Below are 14,701 nucleotides of genomic sequence, written 5' to 3'. Positions count from 1 at the left end.
GTGCACAATTTTAGTAGCTTGTTATAGGAAGGATGTCATTAAGCAAAGAAGATGTACAAGAATGTTAGACACAAGAGAGACTGCAGATGCAGATGCTCAGCAGGTCAGTCAGCATCTATGATGAGGTGTGTAAAGATAATGCCTCAGCCTGAAACGTCAACTATTCATTCTCCACCATAGATGCTGCCTGACCTGCTGAGTTCCTCCAGCATTCTGCGTGTGTTTATGAGAATGATGTCTGGACGTGTAGGACTGAGTTATAGGGAGAGGTCGGGCAGGCTAGGACTCTATTCCTTGGAGTGTAGGAGACTGAGGGGTGACATTATAGATGTGCATAAGATTAAGAGGGGTTTACGCAGGATGAATACACACAGTCTTTTTCCCTGGGAGAGGGAATCAAAAGCGACAAGAAATATAGAGGGCCCCTTCTTATTCTGGCTTCTTTTCCATTCCTAACTTTATTTATTTATCCATCTATTTATTTGTGATTTAGGGATACAGTGCGGAACAAGCCCAGCAACCTACTATTTTAACCCCAGCCTAATCACAGGACTATTTACAATAACTAATTAACCTACTAGCCAGTAAGACTTTGGTCTGTGGGAGGAAACCTTAAGTGTTCACAGGGAGGACAAACAAATTCCTTACGGAGGACACCGGGATGGAACTCTGAACTCCGACACTCCAATCTGTAAAACCATAAAATATGCTGTGCTGTGAACGAGAGATGGTGTAATCTCAGTCATATTTCTGTGAAAGAACAAATCTGCAGTCTGGATGTCAAACTGCCTGCTCTGAGTTGTGTCCATTTTCTATACTGCTCGAGTTCAATCACGCCGTATTGCTTGTTGTCTACATTCTGCCTTCCTGACGTAGTCCCGAAGCTATGTATGATGTCATACACACCACCATCGCGAGTCTCCAGACTTGACACCCCAATGCGTTCATTGCAGTCAGTATTGGGAGACTTCAACCATGCTTCTTTCTCGACAATCCTACCCACCTTCAGTCAGTTTGTCAAGTGTCGTACCAAAGAAAATTAAGCAATGGATCCCTTGTATGCAAATGTTAAAGATGCATACAGCTCCACAGTTCTTCCCCCACTCGGAAGATCAGATCACAGCCTGGTTCATCTAATGCCCTTGTATAAGCCCAAAGTACAGCTATAGTTAGCTTCCACCAAGATAGTAGAAAAATGGTCTCCAGGGCCATCGGGGCCTTGAAGGGTTGCTTTGAGGTTACTGACTGGAATGTGCTTTGTGAACCATGTGGGGAGGACATTAACGGACCTCCTGATTGCATCACTGGCTACATCCACCTCTGTGTGGACCATCGCTGTAATACCATCAAGGACTGCTCGCTGCTTCTTTAACAACAAACATAGCTCACCAGTGATCTAAAGGCTCTTCTCAAACACAAAGAGAGAGCCCTTAGGTCAGGAGGAACGTGTGCAGAGGGAGCTAAAGGAGAAGATCAGGGTGTCTAAAGAGGTATACAGACGAGAGCTGGAAGGCTGCAGAGCAGCACACGGGAGGCATGGAGAGGCATAAAGAACATCTCTGGCTTCAGTCAACTGAGCTGGAGAGCCTCAGAATGCAGCTGTGTATGGGCTAATGAGTTAAACCAATTCTATAATACATTTAACGATTGCCCTCCTGTTCACACCCCAGTCAGCACACCAGTCCAGGTGCAGAGGCACCCAATACTCCCTCAGCACCAATACCTCCCCTCCTCCCTCCTCCCTCTTCCCCCCCCAACACATGGATGAACAACACAGGCTAGCACTGTCTACATCCCCTCCTTGTCCTGCATCTACCATCCACACCTCCAATACCAACTGCTGTCATCCCAATCTTCACCTCCCCCTGCCCCCACCTTCCACCAACTCTCCAGTCATCATGGACTCACCTTCACTAGGCTCTGGGGAAACTCAGACACGGCAGAGCTTTGGGACCGGATGCTCTGAACCCCAAGGTCCTGAAGGAGCGTGCCGAGCAGCTGTGTGGAGCTCTCCAGCGCATTCTCAATCTGAGCCTCAGCTGACAACGGTCCTGACCGTGAGGGGAAACATCACGTGTGGCCTCAATACCCAAGAAGGGCCAACCAAAGCTCTTGAATGACTACCGTCCAATGGCCATGACCTCCACATCATGGATACCCTAAGGAGGCTGGTCCTGGCTCACCTCCGACCCTGGGTCAGATCAGCCTTCGATCCGCTGCACGTGGGTGTCGGCGATGCTGTCGTCTACTGACTGAACAGAGCTTGCTCCCATTTGGATGAGCAGGTCAGCACTGTGAGGATCATGTGTTTTGATTTCTCAAATGCCTTCACTACCATACAGCCCTCATTGCTGGGGAAATAGAAATTTACAGCACATTACAAGCCTTTCAGCCCACAATGTTGTGCTGACCATGTAACCTACTCTAGAAAATGCCTAGAATTACCCTACCGCTTAGCCCTCTATTTTCCTAAGCTCCATGTCTCTTAAAAAGACTCTATTGTATCCATCTATACCACCTTCACTGGCTGTGCAGTCCACACACTCACCACTCTCTGTGTGAAAAACTTATCTCTGACATCCCCCTGGTACCTACTTCCAAGCACCTTAAAACTATATCTCCTCATGTTAGCCATTTCAGCCCTGGGAAAAAGCCCTGGTTGCGTCGGAAAAGCTCTGTTCAATGCAGATTGGCACTTCCATTATATCCTGGATAATGGACTACCTGACTGGCAGACCACAGTTTATGTAGCTTCAGAGTTGTGTGTCAGACATGGCTATAAGCAGCACTGGGGCCCCACAGGGGACGTATTGGTTCCCCTCCTGTTTACCCTGTATACCTCAGACTTTGCAGAAATTCTCTGATGACTCAGCGATAGTTGGGTGTATAAAGGGAGGATGAGGGGATGAATACAGGGCCCTGGAGGAGGACTTTGTCAAATGGTGCAAGCTGAAACATCTGCAGCTCAACATCAGTCAGACAAAGGAGATGGTGATGGACTTTAGGAGGACTAAGCTTGCATTGCTTCCTGTTACGATTGATGGTGAGGATGTGGATGTGGTGAGGACCTACAAGTACCTGGTGGGGAGGGTTCACCTGGATGACAGACTTGAGTGGAGCACCAACACAGAGGCTGTGTACAGAGTCACCTCTACTTCCTGAGGAGACTGAGGTCCTTTAGAGTACGCAGGCCTCTCCTTCACACGTTCTACCAGTCTGTTGTCGCCAGTACAATTTGGGGCAATGGCATCCACACAGGTGATGCCAGCGGGCTAACTAATGAGAAAGGTTGGCTCTGTTATAGGAGCCAAACTGGACACACTGGAGGCTGTGGTAGAACAAAGGACCCTATAGAAAATCCTGGCAATTCTGGACAATGTTTCTCACCTTCTGCATGCCACCTTGGTTGAATAGAGGAGCACTTTTAGTAATAGACTAAGACAACTGTGCTGCTCCAAAGAGCTCAATATGAGGTCAATCTTTCCCTCGGCCATTAAGCTCTATTATGAGTTAACCTAGAGCTGGGGAAGTGATGACCCCTCCTGTTAGACTGTCTGAGGTAAATTATTTTTTATTCTTTCTACTTCTCTTCTAATATTTGTGTATCTGTATATTTCTAATGCTACTGTGACACTGTAATTTCCTTTGGGTTCAGTAAAGTATATATCTATAGCAGCAGACTCAAGCCATTTGGCCCATCGAGTCTACTCTACCATTTTATCATGGCTGATCTAATTTTTCTCTCAGCCCTCATTTCCTGCCTTTTCCCCATATCCCTTCATACCCTGACCAATCAAGAATCTATCAACCTCTGCCTTAAATATACATAAAGATCTGGCTTCCACAGCTGCCCATGGCAAAGAATTCCACAGATTCACTACATCTCCATTCTTAAAGGACACCCCTCTATTCTGAGACTGTGTCCTCTGGTCTTAGACTCTCCCACCATAGGAAACATCCTCTCCACATCCACTCTATCAAGGCCTTTCACCATTCCATGGGTTTCAGTGAGGTCACCCCTCATTCTTTTGAATTCTAGTAAATATAGGCTCAGAGCCATCAAACCCTCCTGATAAGACAAGCCATTCAATCCTGGAGTCATTTTTGTGAACCTCCTTTGAACTCACTCCAGTTTCAGCACATCCTTTCCAAGATAAGAGGCCCAAAACTGCTCACAGTACTCCAAGTGAGGCCTTATCAGTGCTTTATAAAGTCTCAACGTTACATTCTTGCTTCTATATTCTAGTCCTCTTGAAATGAATGCTAACATTGCTTTTGCCTTCCTCACCACAGACTCAACTAGCAAATCAACCTTCAGGGAATCCTGAACAAGGATTCTCAAGTCTGGGGGTGCCTCAGGTTTTTGTATTTTCTCTCCATTTAGAAAATAATTAACCCTTTCATTTCTTCCACCATAGTGCATAGCCATTCTCTTCTCGGCACTGTATTACATCTGCCATTTATTTGCCCATTCTCCTAATCTGTCTAAGTCCTTCTGTAGCCTACTTCCTCAAAACTACCTACCTCTCCACCTATCTTCATATTGTCTGCTAACTTTGCAATAAAGCCATCAATCCATCATCAAAATTATTAACATATAACATAAAAAGAATCGGTCCCTAGTGGATCACCACTACGAGTCACCGGCAGCCAACCAGAAAAGGCTCCCTTTATTCCCATTCTTTGCCTCCTGCCAATCAGCCACTGCTTTATCCATGCTAGAATCTTTCCTGTAATACCATGGGCTCATAGCTTGTTAAACAGCCTCATGTGTGGCACCTTGTCAAAGGCCTTCTGAAAATCCAAGTACACAATATCAACTGATTTTCCTTTGTCTGTCCTGCTTGTTATTCCTTCAAAGAATTCCAACAGATTTGTCAGACAAGATTTTCCTTTGAGGAAACCATGCTGACTATGGCCTATTTTATCATGTGTCTCCAAGTACCCTGAGACCTCATCCTTAATAATCGACTCCAACATCTTCCCAACTACCGAGGTCAGACCTACTGGCCTATAGTTTTCTTTCTTCTACCCCTCTCATTTCTTGAAGAGTGGGTGACATTTGCCATTTTCCAGTCTTCCAAAACCATTCCAGAATCTAGTGATTCTTGAAAGATCATTACGAATGCCTCCATGATCTCTTCAGCCACTCTTTAAGAACTCTGTGATGTACACAATCTGTTCCAGGTGACGTCTACCTTCAGATCTTTCAGTTTCCCAAGAACCTTCTCTCTAGTTATGGTAACTTCACACATTTCATGACCTCCGACACCTGGAACTTCCACCATATTGCTAGTGTCTTCCACAGTGAAAGCTGACACTAAATACTTATTCAGTTTATCTGCCATCTCCAGCATCATTTTCCATCGGTCTGATATCCACTCTTACCTCTCTTTTACACTTCATATATCTGAAAAAGCTTTTGGTATCCTCTTTAATAATATTGGCTAGGTTATTTTTGTATTCCATCTTTACCTTAATGACTTTTTTAGTTGCCTTCTGTTGGTTTTTAAAAGCTTCCCAATCTTCTAACTTCCCACTAATTTTCGCTCCATTATATGCCCTCTCTTTGGCTTTTATGTTGGCTTTGACTTCTCTTGTTAGTCATGGTTGTGTCATCTTGCCTTTAGAATACTTCTTCCTCTTTGGGATGTATATATCTGAATTGCTTCCAGTTGCTGCTCTGCCATCATCCCTGCTAGTGTTCTTTTTCAATCAATTCTGGCCAACTCCTCTCTCATGGCTCTGTAATTTCCTTTACTCCACTGTAATACATCTGACTTTAGCTTCTCCTTCTCAAATTTCAGGGTGAATTTGATCATATTATGTTTTTTTTGCCTTAAAATAATTCTTTTACCCTAAGCTTTCTAATCAATTCTGGTTCATTGCACAACACCCAATCCAGATTAGCTGATCCCTTAGTGGGCTCAACATGAGCTGCTCTAAAACACCATCTCGTAGACACTCTAGAAACTCGCCCTCCTGAAATCCTGCACCAACCCGATTTTCCCAATCTACCTGCATATTGAAGTCACCCATGACTATTGTAACATCGCCATTTTGGCATGCATTTTCTATCTCCCACTGTAATTTGTAGGCCACACCTTTACTACTGTTTGGGGATTTGTATACATCTCCCGTCAGGGTCTTTTTACCCTTGCAGTTCTTTAGCTCTATCCACAATGATTCAACACCTTCTGACCCTATGTCACCCCCTTCTAATGATTTGATTTCAATTTTACCGGGTGATCAACCATGCCCCCTCTGTCTTCCTGCCTGTCCTTTCAATACAATGTGTATCCTTAGACATTATCCTTATAATCTTCTTTCAGCCATGATTCAGTGATGCCTGCAATATCATACCTGCTGATCTACAACTATGCGGCAAGTTCATCTACCTTCCGTATACTGTACCCTTCAAATAGAACACCATCAGTCCTGTATTCACTCTTTTTGATTTTGTCCGCCTTTTACATTGCAACTCATGCTGTTGACTGCAATTTTGCCCTGTCAACAGCCTGTCCTCACGACACTTTGCCTCTGTTTGTGAACCAGCTACCTCATCTTCAGCACTGTTTTCTGCCTTCCTATCTCTTGCATTGAAATATATGCAGCTCAGGGCACTAGTTGCACCATGCTCAACCTTTTGATTCCTAACTTTGTTTGAGGTTTTACCATCATCTGCCTCCACAACCTCTCCACTAGCTGCTCTGGCACTCTGGTTCCCATCCCCCTGCAATTCTAGTTAAAACCCCTTCACTTTTTGCACTTCTGGTCAGATGCTAATTGCATTTCATTGGCTTTGTATCTGTACTTGGCATGATGACAAGGAAGTCTAATCTAATCTAATCTAATCATGCAGCATTAACAAACCTTCCCGTAGGGATATTGGGCCCCCCTCCAGTTCAGGTACAAACTGTCCCACTAACCTCTGCAGTTCCATGGTGCCCAAGACAGTAATGAATGGTTTTGCCCAACAATGTCAACAGTTTACACCCTCTGTGGATGTGGCCTGGCCTGCTGATTTCCTCCAGCATTTTGTGTGTGTTGCTCGAGGTTTCCATTATCTGTAGAATTTCTCGCCTCTTCCCGCCTCAGTCAGCATGGCTGGGCATTTTTACATCGCCGGGCGTGGGTAGACCTTGTGAATACATTAGCTGTGGCTTTCCGTGACAAGAAATCATGTGGCAGTACTGGCCAGCACTGACCCGTGTCAGTGTGGCCCACCGACACTCTGCGTGGTACAACGCAGCCACTCCGAGAAAGGAAAGCAGTGGTGATAAACTCTCGTTCAAAGAATGCTTTATTTCATGAACTGAGGATCAATACAGGAAGTGAGTTCCAGGAACTGGACACTAGTAATCTAATCACAGAGTTGAATGAACAAATTTTGGCGTCTGAAAGTTCTTGATTAGATTAAAGTTCTGTAACCTGCTCATTCATCTCTGTTTAAAACACAATCCTGTTATTCTTGTCACTCACAGAGGGGCCCTGGCATTTGCAGCGTATAAAGTACAAGTGGTATCCCAATTTCACAGTTGTCCTCTGCTTTTGGTAATCTAAATCTTACCCTTCAAAGATCAAAGTAAAGTTATTATCAAAGTACCTAATAAAGTGGCCACTGAGCATATGTTCGTGGTCTTCTGCTGCTGTAGCCTGTCCATTTCAAGGTTTGGCATGTTGTGCATTCAGAGATGCTCTTCTGCACACCACTGTTGTAACTCATAGTTATTTGAGTTACTGTCACCTTCCTGTCAGCTTGAACCAGTCTGGCCATTCTCCTTTGACCCCACCCATTAACAAATTGTTTTCACCCACAGAGCTGCCACTCACTGGATTTTTTTTTTGTTTCTCTGTAAACTCTAGAGACCTGTTGTGTGTGAAACTCCCAGGGGATCAGCAGGTTAATTTTATTTACTTAGAGAAACAGCCCTCCAGCCCTCCGAGTTGCACCACCCGACAATTCCACTTTAACCCTAACCTCTTCCCAACATTAATCCTATTGCGACAGATATAATATTGAGGTGACTACTTTAACTCATATGTTTTGGGCTTGTATCAATGTAGATAATTTTGGGAAAGATGTCTTTAAAACTTTATCAAAAGTCTTGAATTTGGACCTACAACCGAATTTATTTACAGCAATTTTTGGAATCATTCCACCGGAAGCAGGATATATTCCTGTTTCCACTCAACGTATGATAGCTTTTACAACTTTATTGGCTAGGAGAGCCATTTTGCTTAAATGGAAGGACTCTAATCCACCTACTGTTTTTTATTGGCTTTCCTCCATTATGTCCTGTCTAAGTTTAGAGAAAATAAGAAGTCGGACATTTGATACATCCTTTAAATTTGAAGAAACCTGGTGACCTTTTATTCAATATTTTCATATGGTTTGATTTATTGCTCTTCCGGTTACTTTCTCGAAACTTTGGATTTGATCAGAAAGTTTTTCTTTTTTCTTGCTTTTACTCTCAGTATGGGCTGCCCAGTCCTTTTTTTCTTTTTCTTTTTTTTTTGTTTATAGAGAATAGTGTTTTTATATATATATAAATTATAAAAGTTTCTTTGTCTTTTTATGAAATGATAAGAGGAGAATTGTTTTTTTATTATATACTATTAGATTAATACTATGTATGATATTGATAATGTTTATTTGACCTTTTATATGTATTGTTACCGATATAGATATTTGAGATAATTCTCCTCTTGTTTGTATATATGTACTTTTTAAAAATTAATAAAAAGATTGGTAAAGAAAGGAAGAAATTTAAGTCACAAAATCAGTTCAGAGTAGTGGTGAATGAAGTTATTGATGCTAGTTCAGGAGCCTGATGGTTGTAGAATAATGAATCAGAATCAGAATCAGGTTTAATATCACTGGTATATGTCGTGAAATTTGTTAACTTTACGGCAGCAGTACAATGCAATACATGATAAATAAATATAAAAAAAATATAGCCCTGAAGAGGGGTCTCTGACCAAACGTAGACTGTTTACTGTTTTTCATAGATGCTGCCTGGCCTGCTGAGTTCCTCCAGCATTTTGTGTGTGTTGCTTAAATTACAGCAAGTATATATATGTCTATTAAGTAGTTAAGTTAAAGTAAATACTACAAAAAAAAACAGAAATAATAAAGTAGTAAGATATTGTTCATGGGTTCAATGTCCATTTAGAAATCAGAGGGCAGAGGGGAAGCTGTTCCTGAACGGTTGAGTGCTTCTGTACCTCCCTGTCCACAGTAACAATGAGAAGAGGGCATGTCCTGGGTGATGGGGGTCCTTATTGATGGATACCTCCTTCCTGAGACACTGCTTCTTGAAAATGTCTTGGGCATTACAGAGGTTAGTACCCATGATGGGGCTGACTAGTTTTACAAGCGTCTGCTACTTACTTTGATGTTGTTCACGTTCCTGAACCTGGTGGTGTGGAAGCTAAGGCCGCTATACCTCCTGCCCTGATGGAGTAGGGAGAAGAAGGCAAAGCAGCGCCCCATTTTGAGGTCTCAGTCTATCTATTTAATTGGAGAGCTGGGATACTGATTAAGGAACAATATATCGGAGGAAGTAGTGAATGCAGGTTCGACAACGGGTAGGAAAAGTTTAGATAAGTACTTAGATGGGAGCAGATGTGAAGGGCTATCATCCAGGTGTCGGACGATGGGACTAAGTAGAATAACAGTTTGCATTGACTAGATGGGCTGAATGGCCTGTTTCTGTGCTGTAGTGCTCTATGACTTTTATGATGATCGTGTTTTGCGGGCTGACTCCATCCTAGCTGTCTATGCATTGGGGGTCTGCACTGCATAGCTCGAAGTGCCTACGCCCATGGAAGCCCTCCTCTCCACCCCCAACTCCAGTTGCCGTGGTCTGCTTTGGGGTTTTCTCAGTGGCATGGCTTCTCCCAGCGATCTGTGGTTAGGAACCAGGAGCCAAGGAATCCAATTCTCTGTGGAATTTACTGCAGGGGAAGTAAGAGGAATGTGTCTCTTGGAGAATTGCTTCACTGCTCAGTGGGACAGTTGGTGCCACTAAATCCAGGTTCATCCCAGCCACGTTTAACCCAGGGCAGAGCCGCCAAGGTCCCTCAGTGCCAGGGGTTCGGGGTTTGGGGTTTTGGTCTTCATGCCGTGGAGTAGCTCCTCGTCATTAACCTGGGAAAACCTGTTCAGAAAGGGGTGGGTGGGTGTAGTTTTGAGAGGATCAGGTAGGACCGTACAGCAGTTGGGCACCTTACACCTCTTTAGAATGGTTATCTTGCACTGAATCAGGAAGGTCAGAAACTGAAGCTGTAGTTACAGGGTCAAAACAACAAATTTCATCATCTACTGCGTGTCAGTGATAATAAACTTGATTCCAATTCAAATTTTGAGCGCTCTCTCAAGCAGACACTCATTTTTATCCTCAACTTCACCTGCAGTCTCACCCATTGTGCTCCCCAGCACTCCTGCTGTGTGACGTCCGTCAGTGCTCGAACCCTTCAGCGTTGACAAAATGTCATTGATCCCTTCAGCGGTCTACACCCTTCTGTTTGTGTGTTGCGCGCGTGTTTACACGTGTTTATTGTGTGCACAAGAGAAAGTGTGTGTGTGTTCACGTGTGTGAAATTGTATCTGTGCATGTATGATAGAAAGTGTCTGACTTTCTGCCTGAGAAAGAGTGTGTGAATGTACGACCTGAAGAAGGTGTATATATTTGCCAGGAGAGAGCATAAGTGTGTTTATGTATGTGAGAGACGCTGTATGTGTTTGTGTAATCTGACAGAGGGAGAGTAATACACACAAAATGCTGGAGGAACTCAGCAGGCCAGGCAGCATCTTTGGAAAAGAGTCAACAGTCGACGTTTCAGGCCAAGGCCCTGCATGAGGACATCATGTCCTGATGAAAGGTCTCAGCTCCAAATGTGACTGTTGACTCTTTTCCATAGATGCTGTCTAGCCTGCTGAGTTCCTCCAGCAATTTGTGTATGTTGCTTTGGATTTCCAGCATCTGCAGACGACTTGGTGTTTGTTAGGAGAGAGAGTGTTTGGGTGCTTCTCTCTCTCTCTCTCTCTCTCTCTGTCTTCTTAACGTTTAATCTTTGATAAAGTTTTTGATCACCTTCTAGTATCTACCTATGGGTCACAGTCAATCTTTCTTTCATGATAGTTCTATGAAGAACCTAATGAGGCTGTAAAAATGGAGAGCGTTGGTGTGACTGGATTGTTTCTTGACAATCCCTGACTGGCCGGTGGGCAGGGAACTGATCTAACGGCACCCCGCAAGATCTCTGTATCCTCTGGGAACTGTGGAAGCCTCAGACAGGAACGGCTGATGGAAGGAGGTAATTCCTCAGGTTCCAACTAGTAAGTGCAGTGTCGTTTACTGGCACAGATTCAGAAAATAAACTCAGGCACCGGGTGCAGATTAACAACAGAAGCTGTAATTACAAGGGAGCTCAGACATTCTGCATTCCAGAAACATCGCGTTTCTCAGTACCGCTGGCATTTTATAGTCAGAGAATTATACAACATGTAAACAGATTCTTCAGCCCGCCGAGAGCGCCTTGGCCACTGTACCCCCGTTTTTATTCTATTCTTCTCACATTCGAACAGCTTCCCCCGGATTCCACTACTCGGGGGAATTTATAAAGGCCGATTAATGCATCAATCTGCAAGGCTTTGGAAAGTGGGAAGAAATCGAAGAAATCGGGGGTGGGGGAGGAATCTCCACACCAGCTGCACTCGAGGGTCAGCCCCGATCACTGGAGTTTTCAGACGGCAACACTACCAGCCGCGCAACTATACTAAACACTTCCATTCGATTCCCGTGTGACAGGTCCGGGCTGAATTCCCCTAAATGAGCAAATTGAAGCTTCAATTCTTCTGAAACAAGAAAATTCTCTTTTAATGATGATTTCTGTAAAAAAAACAACCCATGCACAAAATGGTGTTTCCCCAAAGACACGAGTTTGCACAGGTACTTGGCAAAGAAATCAATTACAACTCCGAACTTGATACCTCTACGAATTGAGCTCTTTTTTTAAAGTTTAAACTAGTTTTAAACGGGAGAGTTGATGGCGAAAACATGAATGATGGACAGCCAAGTAGCCTGATCTGCTTGGGGTTTCAAAGCAACAAACACGGTTGGGTACTGACATAACGACTGCTGCTGACAGATGTTGCAAAAACTGCTCACAATACACTGAAAGGGCTGAGTCATTTTCTAAGAAATTAGAATCTTGGTGCCGTAGCCAGTCACAGCTCCGCAGGAAGTGGTTTTCTGTGGAATTCTTTCTCTCTCTCTCTCTCCAGTTGCAGCTCATGGTCTTATCACAGTCAGGCCAAGTATGAATTACTGCCGTTTTTCCCTTTCTGTCCTCCCGAGGGAGTGAAAGAAGCCCCTTGCGTTGGGACACTCACAGGTCGGCGCAGGACTGCTGCTTAGCAATGGAGTGCAAGGATTGGAGGTCTTCAAAGCTTCGGAAACCCGGTGAGTCAGTCGACTTGGCTTTCAAACCGTACTTCAGGGGAGGAAATGCTCACCTTGCGCCTTCAGGCTGGAGCTCTTCCGAGTTGTAATGCAGGCAATTCTGTAGCTAGAATGCTGACGGAACCCATTACCTCTGGACGGCGGCTCGTCGCTCACCCGGCACTTCTGCCGGTCTGGCGAACGCAGGGAAGTTTAGCCGTCTCAGGCGGGGAGAGAGGAGATGGTCCTCCCGCCCTGGGACGGGGAGAGCCGCTGTCGTGGTTTCTTTTCAGAACTTGTTTTGGCTGTTGCTGAGAGCAGTAGTGTGTGGGAAGGGCTTTGTGTGCAGGCTTACGATATGAGGGAAGCCAGCCTGACCTGTACTGGCTGAGCTGACACACAATCCTGGAGTAATGTTTATGTGTTGAAAGGAGCAATTGAAATTTACACCCATTGGGTAGGGTGTTTCTTATTTCTGTCCTTTGTGTTTCTGATTAAGCTAATCGAATTTTGCTGTAAGCAAAATCACCCTGTGCAGTTGACCAATGTTGCGAAGTGTTTTTGAATGTTGTTTCTAACAAATGTTACTTCACAATTTGACCTAAAAGTGGGCTTATCACAAAACAAGCAGTTTTGATCGCCGGATGATCCAGTACATAAAAATCACTTTTTAGAAAAGACTCGCTTATTTTTGCAGTTCCTCGAAAGGTTGTAAATGAAGAGAATTAGCAGCGTCTCTCAATAGGAACTGACTGTGGGGGTGTGTCCACTGTCGTGGCCTGAACCTGCTTCCTGCATGGGTGCCTCGAAATTCGGTTGTTGTTACTTTTTTCTCTCGTTTCGAGTGTTATGCAATTGGAAACAAGTTATTCTGCGGTGAAATGCGCAACTTCCGGGTCAGCTGGGTCACTCGGGAAATTGGATGGGGTTTCGAGGGTCTCTGGTTACTCCCCCAACCCTGACCTGATTTGTGTGTCAGGAGTGTGGAAGCCGACATAGTTCCCAGTTGGAGCACGGGGTCATTTCTGGAATCAAGGAATATGAGGGCAGTGTTGAGAATTGGCTACAAGGCAGAAGATTAGTCATGATCTAGTGAATGGGTTTGAAGTTTCCGCCTGCTCCTATTTCTGACATTCTGACGAACACACCCAGTACAATTGGGTTTTGAAGCTGCTGTGTGTGCTGGAGTGGCTGCCCAGTTAGTAAGCACCCTCTCAATCTTACCCATCCCTCCCACAACCTCTTGATCTTCCAGCTGTACAGCTGCCTCGCATCCCCTGTCCTGAGCCTCCTCCTCTGGAGTATTCCTCCCCAGTTCTCTTGCCACCCATCCCTGAAGCAACTCACACACTCCTTTTCCTGACCTCCGTGTGGTATCCTGGCTACACTGAGGCCTGATTGGAACTAGAGCTGCCAGAAACCGCCAGCGACTCACTAGGCCTTGCCTCAGACATGTGACAACCAGTCAATTACTTCAGGGCTTGGCAGAAATATTCGGTGGAGGGCTCACAGATAATTGCCTCATTTCTAGACAATTATCTTCTACATCAGTTTCACCTGAATTATACCAAAACTAACCTGACCTGGCAGAAACTCCAGTGCTGTGTGTTTTATACTCCAGTAAGAATGAAATCTTGGCAATAAAGACATTAACTTAAATGCTGCTGTGCTGCAATCTCAGGATGTCTATAATCATGCAATTAAGATCTCTCAGAAGGCATTACCTTAGTATCAGAACTAGCAGTCGGTTTAGCATAATCCATATGCCTACAATCTTCTGTGTGAAAATTATGCCCCTCAGATTTTGTTTTAAATCTTTCGCCTTTCACCTGATGCCTGTGTCCTCTTGTTCCTCTCATCATTGTCATTATTATATGCCAAGTCATATGATGTTGGCAATCATGGTCTTCCATGGGCCTGTGGAGAAGAATCGCTTCATGCTCTTATTCTTTTCTCTGGCCACAACCATGATTGTTCTTGGCAAATTTGCCATCTTCTGGGCAGTGTCTTTACAAGATGGGTGACCCTAGCCATTATCAATTCTCTTCTGAGATCATCTGCCTGGTGCCAGTGGTCGCGTAACCAGAACTTGTGATGTGCATCAGCTGCTCATACAACCATCCACCACCTGATCGGGGGCTAAGCAGGTGCTACACCCTGCCCAAGGATGACCTGCTGGCTAGCAGAGGGAAGGAGTGCCTTCCACCTCCTTTGGTAGAGACGTATCTCCACTCCACTTCCCAAGACTCCTC

General features: G+C 44.5%; 1 protein-coding gene and 1 long non-coding RNA gene across 2 annotated transcripts in view; both read left to right on the top strand.

Annotated features, from left to right (window-relative positions):
* The window catches only part of gse1b (Gse1 coiled-coil protein b), a 784,409-nt gene that overhangs the window by 381,895 nt on the left and 387,813 nt on the right, over window positions 1–14,701 (top strand). The window lies entirely within an intron of this gene.
* Window positions 10,946–14,701, top strand: part of LOC134356318 (uncharacterized) — a 64,093-nt gene continuing 60,337 nt past the window's right edge. The window contains exon 1 of the long non-coding RNA XR_010020329.1: window positions 10,946–12,470. This is a non-coding gene — a long non-coding RNA (uncharacterized LOC134356318). The remainder of the gene's footprint in view (window positions 12,471–14,701) is intronic.

This window comes from Mobula hypostoma, chromosome 14, assembly GCF_963921235.1.
Source record: "Mobula hypostoma chromosome 14, sMobHyp1.1, whole genome shotgun sequence".
In the NCBI taxonomy this organism is placed as follows: Eukaryota; Metazoa; Chordata; class Chondrichthyes; order Myliobatiformes; family Myliobatidae; genus Mobula; species Mobula hypostoma.
This window is presented reverse-complemented; position numbering and strand designations above follow the sequence as displayed.